Source organism: Cryptomeria japonica, chromosome 9, assembly GCF_030272615.1.
Source record: "Cryptomeria japonica chromosome 9, Sugi_1.0, whole genome shotgun sequence".
NCBI lineage: Eukaryota > Viridiplantae > Streptophyta > Pinopsida > Cupressales > Cupressaceae > Cryptomeria > Cryptomeria japonica.
The window spans coordinates 746,267,085-746,281,872 of NC_081413.1; the positions used below are offsets into that span (position 1 = coordinate 746,267,085).

General features: G+C 34.4%; 1 pseudogene; it reads left to right on the forward strand.

Moving 5' to 3' along the window:
• The first annotated feature begins 329 nt into the window (after positions 1-329).
• On the forward strand, positions 330-10,259 carry LOC131068456 (DEAD-box ATP-dependent RNA helicase 20-like; annotated as a pseudogene).
• The last annotated feature ends 4,529 nt before the right edge of the window (positions 10,260-14,788 follow it).

Below are 14,788 nucleotides of genomic sequence, written 5' to 3' on the forward strand. Positions count from 1 at the left end.
ACAACGATGCAGATAAATAAATAAATTGGCTTTTAGATAATGTGGAGATATCGCTCTTCGACTATAAGTAGCAGCATTGGACTAAGGATTTTTCTCACAGAATAGATTAATTACATGTGGATTTCTCTGAGTGATTGAGTGAGTTACCAGATGGCAAAGGGATACGCATATGTGTCTATGCTCTTGTTATTGCTCATGGCCTCTTCTGCTTTTGCTTCTGGTAAAACGCATGCATTTTTATTCAATATTTATTTAATTTCTGAAATACATATAAATTTACTAATTTGGAATTTGTTGGTAATTAGAAGAGTCCATGGTATATGACGAAGATGGGTACTGCGGATTTTGGAGTGGTGCATTTAAAGGGGCATGCTCAGTTTATTCGAATAGCTGTGATGATACCTGCAAAGCTTCTGATCATGCTGCATTTGGAGTTTGCACATGGACTTCAAAGGGATTGGCTTGTATCTGTTTCAATCGCTGTTAAAATGCCCTTATAACCACTCTTACCAATAAAACTACTCTATTCGGAACTTGCAGTTTTACCCTATTAGAGGGATATGCTTGTATCTGTTAGAATAGCTGTAATTTCTTGTGCATCTTATTGTAAGCTGAATATGAATATTAATACAATATAGCTTTAGCATATTTCTTGTGCATTTAATGTTTTCATTTGATGATTATACCAGTCCCTCCATCTATCATTTCATGATTAAACTTGTACCTCCATCTATCTATTGATTCTCGGTTTGACATGGTATTATAGATTAGTAGATTGGATTTATTCTAATAATTTGAATAGTTAGGTTGGAAACTTTGTTTGTATATTGTGTAAAGGACTTTTTGATAATAAAAAATGTATTGGAGCTTGTACAAGTCTTTTCAGGCCTTGAACAATTGCATTGGGCGATTTAAAATAGTATTTTATATCTCAGTTATGACAAGAAAAGGGCATTTTGCTGATTTAATCATCATTTTCTAATAGGTGTTGATATGAGTGGAATCATTGCATAGGAATTTTTATAGGCAATGTTAGAATTAAAGTTCATTGAAATGAAATTGGCTTCTATCTATTATAATCATCACTAATCATCACTAGTAGCTATTAATTCACTAGTAGCTATTAATTGAGAACAAAGATCTACTAAAACCACTATTTCTTATTAATAGATGTGAAAGTTGGATGTTTTTATTTACAACTATTTATATATTTTTGTTTTATTTGACAATTCAAAGTAATAATGCCCATAGTTTTGGACTTCTAAAGTGTCTCCCACTCCCACTTCTATTCCTAGACTCTCCCACCCTGCATATTTGAATCCCTCCTCTATTGCATCACTTGTTCCTTCATTATTGTTGGGTGTTCTAGATGGAGTTTCTTGGTTTGTGTCGATGGGGATTTCTACTTGCGTATGTGCTTAGGAGCGATTGGGTTTCTTCATGAGGTTTGAGGGATCCCTTTTGATCTATCTTGATCATGTCATGCATCTTGTGGGACTACTCTTGTCGAACATGAAACACCTCCAATAATTATGCCTCAAACATCTGTAACACACTATAATCATCATGTCGGCCAAGAACATGAAGAACACCACCGGATCAAGGAAAATCATCAATAATGTACACAACAATCAATTCCGACCACCAACACAAATAGAATATGATCTAGAAACATCCACAATCATCATAAATGACCACAAAACCAACTACATCAACACAACTTACTATAATCTCCATCACCATTATACCAAACTTCAAGAACACTAACTTAATGGCTGACAAACTGAAAGATTCACTTGCAAACCTCCAAATCACAAACCATTTGAATTGAGGACACACCTGAATGTCCAAAACACTCTGCCAAATCTGAAAACTAAGATATTTCAACGCGTAGCAATGCGGAGCAAAATCCAGAACATTGATCAACACCAAACAACTAAAAAAGAAACCTCAATACCAGATCTTATCTCAATCATATCTCCATGTGAACCACTAAAACTTGAGCTGAATCAACTAGAGATAATTATTTCAAAACCCTTTAATCCACAACAACTCATCTACAACGTACTGGCCAAACCAACTCACTTAATCTAACTGCAACACTAGAACACACAGAGGAATATATTGACATCAATGACAAAACCAATGAAAACACATCACTCAACCAATCCAAACACATATTTGCACATTATCCCAGCAACAATGTTGTGGATGGACTCCTTTAATCCTTCCATAAAGAGGTGAGTCTTTCTTGAGAGATTTCTAGTACCATGAAGGCTAGCTTTTGGAAGTTTGTGGCAAACTCTTCTACTGACCCTTGTTTCTTTGGTTGAGTTAATTATTTGAAGCACCATTGTCAATGATTTTGATCAAATCTCTTGATGATTTTTTGTGTAAACTCATTGTTAGTGGTTATATATTGATTGCCTTGGGTGATAATACCATAGTGCCACCATTCATGGGTCATTACTATCAAGTGCAGCACCACAAATTTGATTGCATTTTCCCGATCTGTCATGGGACTTAGTGATAGGTAAGCGTCTAACTTTTGAACCCGTGAATGTATTGAAATTATTTTAGATCAGTTAAAATTAGGAAGAGTTATCTTGCTTACTATTTCTTTAAGGTCCTTATAAGATTGTCTATTTCTTTTCACATTAAGGATGGCCTTATTTTTGGAATCACAAAAATCTCTAAAAGATACATATCTCCTTAATTTGGAATCTAGTCTAGAATATGCTTCTAGAATTTCATCAACATTATCCAAAGGTGGCATCTTTTCTTCTTCTCCTTCTTCTCCATTGTCCTCTCTATGTAGAAAAGAGGTCTTGTTGGCCTATGTAATGCTCACCAAAATGCCCTAGAGAAATACACTAACTAACATGCAAATAGAGATGATTTTTTTTTAACATCAATTAATACAACTGTTACCATCACCAATCAAATGCAATAACCATCCATTAATCAAATAACATCTAACCATCATATTCAATTCACATAAGAACATAACGCAAGCAGAAATAAACACACATATCTAACATCCTCTAGGGCATCTCAATATCATCACTTAAACTAGCCATAAGCAATTAACATAGCATAATAAACATGATGACACAATTACCACCTTCGTTTAAATGCATACTAATTCCTATCATGATTATATCCATCTATTAAGCTTACTAACCATCCCCTTTCATTTTATTTTAAAACACCAATACCAAACATTCGTACTCCCAATTATTTATGCATTTCGATAATCTCATATTTCCAACATCACATAAGACTATAAGAATATCATAAATTAATTTCCATTAATGAACCAATATCACAAGTTACATCATCAATTATCCTAACATCCTATTACAACATATATGAATACATTATCCTTCATAACAAGGATCATAGTTATATTTACTTTTCAATTACATCACGAATCCATAAATACACTGCCATATAACCATTTACATCAATCTGCTATAAGAATCCATCCAAAACTAAGAAGTCAAGCTATCCACATCCACGCATGAAGAATCCAAGAGAAAATCCCAATGGTTGAAAGGCACCAACCACCCGACCATGTGGAACCAAAGGAACCACCCCTGTGCTACGAGATGATACAAGATCCCACACATACTCTAGATCTAAGCTGACACCTAACAATCAAAGGAAGACCAACACAACAAACACAAGAACTAAATATTGAAATCAAAACAGAAACCAACACAAGACCGTAGAGGCAACACAACAAATGAGCTCAAGGCACTAGGACCTACATGTAGGGAAAACACTATCATCACATGAAACTTGTGGGTACTTGGGTACCAGTCCCGGGTATCCCAAAGTAGATGTGGAGCCATATCGACCTTTACGGAGTGAGGGAGATTAACTTACCTAGATTACCAAGGCCTTACTGATCCTATCTCAGTCTACCACCACTGGGCAAGGCAAAGGGGCCTATTATTTATTTATCTTATTAGGATGAACTAATCTACCCAAACCCAAGTAATATTAATTAAGTTATCACTTGCTTACACTGGAAACCTTCTTGTGAGATACCTAGTGATCTAGACCTCAGGTAAACCTGGCAGCCCACTCCATGTGATCCCAATCACTCACCAAGAAGGCCAATGTCCCCCTTGCATGCACCTAGACCTTAGTGTAACAACAAGGAAAATCATAACATAAAATACTTCAACACAGCCATGGGCTCATAACAATACAAGACATGTCTCACAAAGGCATCAAGCAATCCAACAACAATGTGATCATCATAAAAGAATACAATAAATGAGCCTAACTATAAGATAATCACATACATAAGCCAAATAATCCAAATAACCAATAATCAGTCAATGAAATAGACCTGGAACATCTCAGGTGTCAGAAAATAGCCTCTGGATTTCGAAAGTCACGAATAGAAATCTGGAAAATAAACCAAACTGACAAACTAACTCAACTGACAGATTGGTGCATTTACCCTTCCGATTAGCGCATTTTCTTAATCTATTGGCACATATATCTAATTATTCAACTCATTTATCTATTCCTTCAGCGCATATATCTTATTAAGTGGTGCATATATTCAACAGATTAGCACATATATTAAAATGTCTAGCACATATGTTAAATTAAGTAGCACATTTTCCCTCTATTTTAGCACATTTGACTCAGAGGACTAAAAAACTTAGATACAGAAAGATAAATTCACGACTCAGAAAATAAAATCAGACAAATAAGTTTAAGTCCCGAAACACCACCAGAAGGGATGCAAATCTATTACAAAACTAAGGAACATAAAATAAAAGCATAAAATAATCTCATAGAGACAAGATTCAACTCAGAAGTAGTAATTTCAGACAAAGTCCAACCATGAAAACTTAGAAGAAACCAATTTGTAAAACTCCCCACAAACTGAGCAAACCCAGTGCTTCTAGAATCCAAACCTCGCCTTCAAACCACGAGAATTCATATCCAAGAACCATGATGCACAAACAAAGAAGATGCCAGCCGTTCATGACAATCAAAATATATAGACAAACATTTATCCCCAAAACTATTATAAAACTATATATTATAATCATTCTATGAAATATTATCTATCCAAAACTAAATAAAGTAAATATTTATCTCCCAAATAACCTTGAAGATGATCTTTCTTGAAAATACAATGCAGACAATATTTTTGAAAATGAAATACATCTCCAACCTGGATAATAGAAGTAATGGAAAATAAAATCTGAAGAAGCACAATCCACAATCCAAGAAAGCCAAGAAATATCCAATCTCCAAATCCTCAAGGAAAATCCAAACTTGCAGAAGAATACCCGAAACTGCTAACCCAAAAAAATACTCAGGAAAGCCAATAAATAGAAAATCAAAGCATAAACTATAGAAAATATGCACCAATCAGAATAATGCAAAATAATATATTTCTTACCAAATATTACAAAACCTAAGGTAAGAATAATAAAACACTATTTAAATAACTAACCCAATAAAATAACCAATAGAAAAATAGGGTAGGTAGAAAGAATCTACCAATTAACCCAAAAAGAGTAATAAGTGAATAATAATATAAAAAACTCATAAAATCAAGGGCACAAATAATTATGAAAGCCCAATTAATTAAATAATCAAGAGGTATAAATAAATACCACAAATAATGAATAAATAATAATCAATAATAAATAATAATATTAATTTAACCATACTTTATTATTAAATATTATACCAACTATTTATTTAATTTATTATTGTAAACTATATTGATCTATTATTTTAATTTAACATTATTAAACTATATAAATCAATTTAGTCAATTAATTAATTAATAACCAATTAAATAATTACCACACTATGCAAAGAAAGCCACCATAAAATAATCCAAGAAAGAATTACACACTAACCTCGTCTTGTGCTAAGACTCTAAACTGACAACACTAATCAACTTAAACCTAGAGTATAGGGTGGATTCACATCATCTCTGATCAACTTGCCATTGGGATAAGACACGCTCAGACCTATGAAGCTAGGTGGATTCGATGTCTAGTACCTACAAACCTGTCACCACCAACATGTATACAATGACATATACAATATCATGCTCACAATGAGTGATATGAAATTGTCTCTACTCACACAGACAGCCACGCAATATAACATCAAGGCATCACATAGAATCATAATCATGAATTAAGGTTAGTATATCATAAACTATCATCAAATAATTATATAATATACATGATACACACATAGAAATGAACACATGTCGATCATCATAGAGTAATCCATCCTCACATTAGTCTAGAAATATCATCATCCACATGTAAACATAATGTCAAGCATAGTTTAATATGTCTAATATCCATAGAAAACATCAAAAAGATAGATAAATCCATAAACATCTAGTCAAAGCATCACAAAAATAGTCTAAACTATGCCAATATACTCTAATGATGCACAAAAAAGGAAAGATGAATCAGGAAGAGGCACTACATCTTCCCCCCCTTGTCGCAGGCTTACTCATGGAAGCCTGAAACAAGTAGGAAATAACTGTCCCAAAACACAAAATCCTCTACAAAACACCGATGAACCATCACTCGGGCCCCTTTGGACCCTTTCCTACTCCATGTCGCAACCCCTGAGGATCAAAATCCGATGCTACAGTACGTGCACGGTCACAATAGAAATTTGTTAACCCATAACCTAAAGACTCTCCAACTGCTCTCTAACGCTCACCCTGACGGTGACCCAGTGTTGCAAATATACGATGAGATCTCCCAGCATTGCAAACTGTGGGCTCTGAAGCTGCTAACTGCTGAATAGATACTTGTGTAGAATGTTGTGGATAACTCACTTCATAATGTTCGTGGTGACCACATGTGAAATAACTCCCTCTAATGAAACCACAAATGACTTAAGGTGCACTAGGCTACTAAACAATGCCTCTACTAAAATTCTATTGAGAACTTTGTGCTACCTATGAAGCCTGAAAACCAATAGCACATTGCTTGCTATGCTCCTTGTCACCTCATGATAAGTGCCTATGTGAATAATCCCAATCCCAAGAGCTCTCCTTCTACTGAAAATGCTTACCTCTGGAAGATGGAGGACCACTCCTAGCATGTCCTGACTCCTGCAACTGATTACCTCTCACATCTGATCCTGAAACTAGAACACTAACAGACTGCATACCAAGGTGTAACTCCTATGGCCATCGTCAGATTCTCCTCTGCTATATGTGCCTTCTCCACAATTGCCTCCACAGTCTTAGGCTCGTGCATCTGAACCTCACCACTAATGTGATCACTAATACCTCTCACAAAATGTTGAATCAACATCGGCTCATCATTTGTTGGGATCCAAGAACATTGAGAGGGGGACTAAATCAGTGTTTAACCAGAATGGAGAAATTTAACCTTATTAACACAACAACTTAGTAACCGGTAAATATAAAAGCATATAATAATAAGCAACAATACAACCAAAAAGATAAACACCATAACACCATAGATATATACGTGGAAAACCTCAAAGAGGAAAAACCATGGTGGGATTGGAGACCCATAATATATATCCACTGAATAGATGAGTAAATATTACAATAAGGGGCCTGCACATGCAGGAAGGCCATTAGCCTAGAGCACACTGCTCATCAAAAAGGAGCCTCACTGACTACAGAGAATATTGGACTACAATCTGGAATGAAGATTGAACTACAAGTATAGCATCTCCTATTCTTGAGAACAATTCCGATTAAGATCAATTTACCGAAGGTCTTAAACCTCTTCCACAAACCCAATTTGATCACCTATGATCAACCAAAACATCTACATATGATTACAACATTATTCTCATACAGATAATCTCATAACCATCCATTCATGATCTACAAAGAGATCTTACATCATATTTATACCAACCTGGATCTAAACAAGTAGGTCAGCCACCTAAACGATAATACAGTAAATCCATTACATAATCCCACAAACCAATGATAAACCAAGCCGGCCTAAGACAAAAGGAACATAAACCAAACAATAAATCCAACCAGTGATGCATTAGGAGCATCAACCAACATGTTACATAAACTAGTCCATAACCTAGCAGAATAACCACCAGACCTAAAATAGGTCACCATAAGCCAAATGAAACAACATCGATCAACTGGAACACGAATAGGATAACCATCAACATCTTGATAGCCTTTTAGAAGCTGCACCAACACCACTTATTGGATTCACCAAAATATCTTCAACAAATCTCTGTCGGTAAAACCCTTACTGGTAACCATAAGGCTTACTAGAAAAAATGATAGCTTCTAGATCATCAAATCCCAAACCAACTAAATGTGATACACATCAGAAACACATGAATAACCAATCCAAACCGATTCCACAAACAAGAACATATCGAATAGGATCTCTAGACCAACATGATAATCCAACCACTCTACCGAAACCCGGTAGACAGCAAAACAACTAGTGTTGACATCAATGATAAATGTCAATGCAACACATAATCAATTCCTCCAAATTGCCAACAAGCTCCCTCTTTGGCATTGATGGCAACACTAGATGTGAAAAACATCCAAGTGCCAAGAAATGTCAATCAAGGCATTCAACAATTTCTTCAAGATGATATGAGGTTCTAAACCAAATAACCAAACATAGACCAAACTCTCCCTATGGGATACAACCAATCTGAAATTTTGTTCCTCATCCTTGTGCCAATAATCTCCCCCTTAGACTAATATCTTTGTTAAGCTTTGATCTCTATTTTTCACATAAATATCTCTCCCCCTTTGACATCAATGCCAGAAATCTGACATAAACATCAAAGAAAAATCATAAATCCTCTGAACCACATAGCTGACTACTCCCCTTGGGTAGTAGCACCAACGCATCAATCCAAAATGAATGATAGCTCTAATAACACATGTCAGACTGATGCCAATCATCATCACTCAAGTCTCTACCGGAGGGGCATAAACTCCCAATTTGTCTCTGAAGTACTGAAATGATTCCTTAGGCAAAGGTTTAGTGAAGATATCTACAATCTGCTCTTTAGTGTTCACATAAACCAGTTTGACTTCATTTGCTTCCACATTCCCCTTCAGAAAATTATACTTGATAGAAATGTGCTTTGTCTTAGAATGAAATACCAAATTCTTTTATATGTTAATAGCAGCAGAGTTATCATAGTGAGTAACTACTATTTCATTACAATCTACCCTTATATCCTTCAACATTTGCTTCATCCATAGAACTTGTGTACAGTTAGTAGCAGTAGCAACATACTCAGCTTCAGCAGTAGATAAAGAAGTACATGACTGTTTCTTGTTGATCCATGAAACAAGTTTCTTTCCAAGAAAGAAAGCTTCATCGGATGAGCCTATCTGGTTACCTATATATCTATCCCAATCCGCATCTAAATATGCTCATAGTATAAAATAATGAGAAACCAGAAACCATAGCTGAAAATCCTTGAAAATATCTAAAAATCCTAGCTACTAGAGCTAGGATTCAACATAATCAATTCCAATATCATTTTCCCTATCGGATTCAGAAGATGGGAAGTTAGGACTGGGCTCACTCATTATGCTGAACCAGGAGAAAGAGGGGGATGCCACCTTACTAATTCACGAGGGGGTCAATGATGAGATTGTAATTGCCACTCCTGGCCACCTTATTGATATGTTGGAAGCACGACACACAAACCTATGGGGGGTGACATATCTTGTATGAGATGAAGTTGATCACATGCTAGACATGGGTTTTGAATCGTAGATAAGAAAAATTGTATCTCAAATTCGTCCAGATAGGCAGACATTGTTGTGGAGTGCTACTTGGCCAACAGAAGTCGAACAACAAGCAAGGCAATTTTTACATAATCCATACAAGGTGATCATTGGTTCACCAAATTTGAAGGCTAACCATTCAATAGGCCAGATTGTGGAGGTTGTTTCTAAGTATGAGAAATATCCAAGATTGATCAAACTTATTGAGGAGATGTTGGATGGAAGCCGGATTCTGATTTTTATGGAAACCAAGAAGGGATGTGATCAGGTTACTAAATAGCTTCGCATGGATGGTTGGCCAGCATTGTCCATCCATGGTGCTAAAATTTAGGTGGAAAGAGATTGGGTCTTAGGAGAGTTTAAAGCTAGGAAAATTCCTATTATGATTGCTACTGATGTGGGTAGTGAGGCAACCATGAGAATTGGGAGTGATGTGCTGAGGCTATTCATGTCTGGATGAGATGTGTTGGATGAAAGAGTTTCTAGTTCTAACTTGACTTGGAGAAGGCATATCCACAGCGTATGTGAACAAGAGTTCACAAGGTTAAAGTTCTGCGAGCTGGTTGTAATGTGAGTTTTGAAATGGAAGTAGGGATGTCATAGTGCATGTCTGTGCTGGTTGGTCTTCACGGGGGAGATTGTTGGGCTATGAAGTCTAATGTTCACATGACCTTTTGGCTCCCTCAACTCTTTGATTCATACTTGAATATGAATGTATAAATATGTGTGCAGTCTATGAACTATGTATTTGGATATTTAGCTAATAAGATAATCTCTTTCTTGAGAGTGGATGTAGGAATTTGTCGAACCACTATAAATCGCGTGTTGTCTCTTGTTATCTATTTTTATTCTATTCTTGATTTTGTTTCTCTACTCGTTTAATCTTTACATCCTTATTATGCATTGTAATCTAGATAATCTTGACATGTTTCCAAACTCTATGGATGACGATGATGATGATGACCTTTGTGACAACTCTCTTTCTATTTCTTTTTCTACACATGATCAATCATGCATTTATAATAATTATTTATTAGAGGATCATATTTAAAATAATTTATTACTTTTACATATTAATACATATTATTTGAATGATGACTATAATGATTATTTAGATAGCTTATTATATGCCAAGGTGATATTTTTCCATAATTATAAAATTATTAATGATGATTTTTTATATTGGTTAGTGAATTTACATTATACCTTAAATATAGAGATTTCTTTGGCTTGATAAAAATTGGATGTTATATTCATCATTTATTCTCTAGCTAGTGATTTCCCTGAATACATTTTCTAACTTGAGAGATGATAATGGCCATTTACATTTATTTTCTCTTGATATATCCCTTGTTAAATAACTATCAACAAATATATATTTTTCTTTTGTGTTGGTAAATATCATTTTGATGTTACTATTAGAATCTTGAACTATTCTATGTAATCTTCGGGCTAAGCTTGTTTAGGTGTTTTTCCTCAGTTAATCATAGTTACTCAAAGTTGCATGCCTCATCCTAGATAACAATTGCTATTCAAGTCAACAACATTTATCCCTCTTTCCACTATAAATTGGTTCATCTTATTGTAATTTAAAGGTAAATATTAATGTTTTAATTTGATGATTAAATCAGTGCGTCCATCTATTTATTGATTATTGGTTTGAAATGGTATTATAGATTAGTTATATATCAGATTTAGTATATTAATTTGAATTTTTTAGGTTTGAAATATTGTCCACATAGTATGTAAAGGAATATTCGATACAAAAAAATGTGTGGGATCTTGTTCAAGTCTTTTCAGGCCATGAGCAATTGCATGGTGGGAAATTTAGCATTTTTTATCTAAGCTATGACAATAAAAAGGCATTTTGTTGATTTAATTGTAAGTTTCTACTAGGCATTGATATGTGTGGAATCACTACATAGGAATCTATTATAGACAATGTTAGAATGGAAGTTGTTTGAATTGGAATTGACTTCTATCTATTATAAGCATCATTGATAGCTATTACATGATAATAAATATCCAGTAAAACTACTCTTCTTTTCAATAGAAATATAAATTTATGTGAAAGTTGGATGTTTTTATTTATAAATATTTATCTATTTTGGTTTTATTTAACAAATCAAAGTAATAATACCCATAATCCAAAATTCCTAATTTAATGGCTTCCACTTCCACTTCTATTCCCAGAGTCTCCAACCTTGTGTGTTTGAATCCCTCTTCTATTATTTCCTTGTTGTTGGATATTATGGATGGAGTTTTTTGCTTTGTACCAATGGGGATTTTTGTCTGTGCATGTTGAGGAGCTATTGGATGTTTTCAGGTGATTTGAGGGACCCTCTTCTAAGCTATCTCGATCACATCCTATATCTTGTGTGACTAATCTTGGCATTGAGGTGACTTTTGTGAGGGTGGGGAGTGCACTGAGGACTGTGTTGGTTCTCTCTCATCTTCTACTTAGCAACTAGGCTCTTTTTATAAGATTCATTTCAAGCTTTCATCCCCTATCCATGGTCCAAGCATCCTGGTCTCATTTGGCCCTCTTTAGAGTCTAGTGCTACTAGGGTTGTCTATTCTAGTGTTGGGGGTGGGTGTTTAGAATTTTACTGAGGTTTTTTGGCCTTCTATTCTTCCTCCTCCCTAAAAGATCTCTTGTCCACTTCCTTATACCAATACCCCCTTGTGGTGGTTTGTGGTAAATATGTGGCTTAGAATGAATATTTTTATCAACTAATGACTTTTATTTGTATATATTTTGATCTTTAGCTTTCCTCCCATATTTTCACCATTGTTTTTGGGTTCTTGGCACCTTGTTGGGGTCGATAAGATTAAATTTTTCCCTTATGCTAAAGGGTTCTTTATTTCTACTTTTTTTTTCTTCAAATGATCAGGATTTAATCTTAGGGAAGTTATGGTCTTGGGGTGAAAATCCTCTTTCTCTCATGCTATGGACTCTTTCTTTCAACCCCATTTCCAAACTACTCATTGTGTGTCTAGTGTGGGTGCGTCTTTCGAATCCCCTCCTTTGGTTCTAGAAGACTTCTTATCTTGAACCTATTGGAAACTCTATTATCTAATTTTTGAAGGTTAATGTTTTCACTTCCTTCATGGTGTATTGTACCTTTCTTCATTGTCTAGTGGATATTAATCTCTTCTCACCTCTTCATGGATAGGTGGTTTTGATAGTTGGGGATTGGCCTTCATATCAATCGTTGGATTATGAGGGGATCCCCTTCTTTTATTATTGTTTTTTTGTTGAACATTTAGCTTTGAGTTTCTCTTGGGGTCACAAGAAGGCCCTTGCTTCTTAGTGCTTGAACACTTTTGATGATCATTTGACAATTTAAGATCCTATTTCCTCAAAGGAAGCTTCTTTTCAATATTTTGATGACCTTTTTTTTGGGGTGGCTTTTTCTTCTCTTGTGGACCTTGTTGTGGTTCCTTCTTCAATCTCTCCTCCTACTTCTGTTATAGATTTTATTTTGGTATTGTCCACTTCAATAGATGTTATTTTCCTTTCTCCTTGTCCTTCTCTTGCTCCTCCTTCATCTCGTGTTTACCCTCCAAAGGGGAGGCTTTCTCTCTCTTCCCTTCTTGGCTAGGTCTTTGGATGATTTCATTGCTTGGATTTCCATTCAAAGATAGAGAAAAGGCCATGTGTCCTCTTCTCTCTCTCTCTCTTCCTCTTGTTGAATAAGAGTTATTTTTATTTGAGTTCATGACCTCTATTTCCTATAGGTTTGAACCTCTAATCAAAAGCTTTGTCTCTACTTTCCCTTTGGTTTCATTGGTAGTCTCACTACTCATGAGATCCTTCTTTTTTGCTTAGATGATTTTATGTTAGGGTTAGGACCGGATCTCCCAATTTACCCAATCAGAAAAATTCAAAGTAATAATTGAATAAGATTATATCTAGTTATTAAATAATCTAGTTTGCTTAATTTCTATGAAATTGGTTTATGGACTATATATATATATATATGGTAAAAAAATCATCTTCAATGTATCTTATCATTTAGTTTTGTGTGTAATTATAGGCAATGTCTTATTGTAATTATATAGCTAGAAATGGTCCTTTTTTTGTTTACAGATGGGCTTCTATATCTACCCTTTCTTACACCTAGGTCTATGTGTTCTTATTATCACTATTTATGTGCACATAATAGTAGTATGATTGACTTATTTGATAGATTGCAACCATTCTTCCAATCCTAACAAGCATAGACCCACCTGGCTATTTTACCTATGTCATGCTCATGATTGTGAGTTCATGATTGTAGTCATAATAATGATCTTTCAAATGCAAAATAAAAAATCAAACATTTATCTACCTAGATCCATCTTACAAGTTGATCCAATGCCAAATTCTGATTATAATATCTACTTTTTTTGTGTTCATGCATAAAAATAAATCAACTTATATTCATTTACATGAGAATCCTTGACTACTAAAAGAACAATTATCAACATATGTACTAAAATTAATAAATTGGTTCGACTCGTCTAATCACACCCATTTTTACCATCATTTTTGTATTCATGTAAATATTTTAAGTTTGTTGTCAATCAAGATAATACCTATAGTATCGTAAATTGTTCTCCTTAAATAAATGATTTCAATTTCACAGTCTCCTAGAATTCATTTTGATTTTCCCATTCCTCTAAGTATTTTGAGACCTTTTCTTGGATTGAATTAATCCTCAATTCAAGAATATGAGTCCTATTTTACTTTAATCTATCAACACTTTTCTACTTGAGCTCTTATTTTAATTGTGCCCTTTCTCCTATTGTATTTTAAGACTTATGTTTTCAATCACTGAAATTGATATTAATCTTCATCGAGAATGTGCAACCCAAATTATTTGTAGCATTTTCTAATGTTAATAATATATTTTTTAATTTCCATTTTACTTTTATAATTTTCTATTGACTTTTAGAATTTAGGTAAGTGATTTAATAAATTTATATTAGTAAAAATAAAAATAA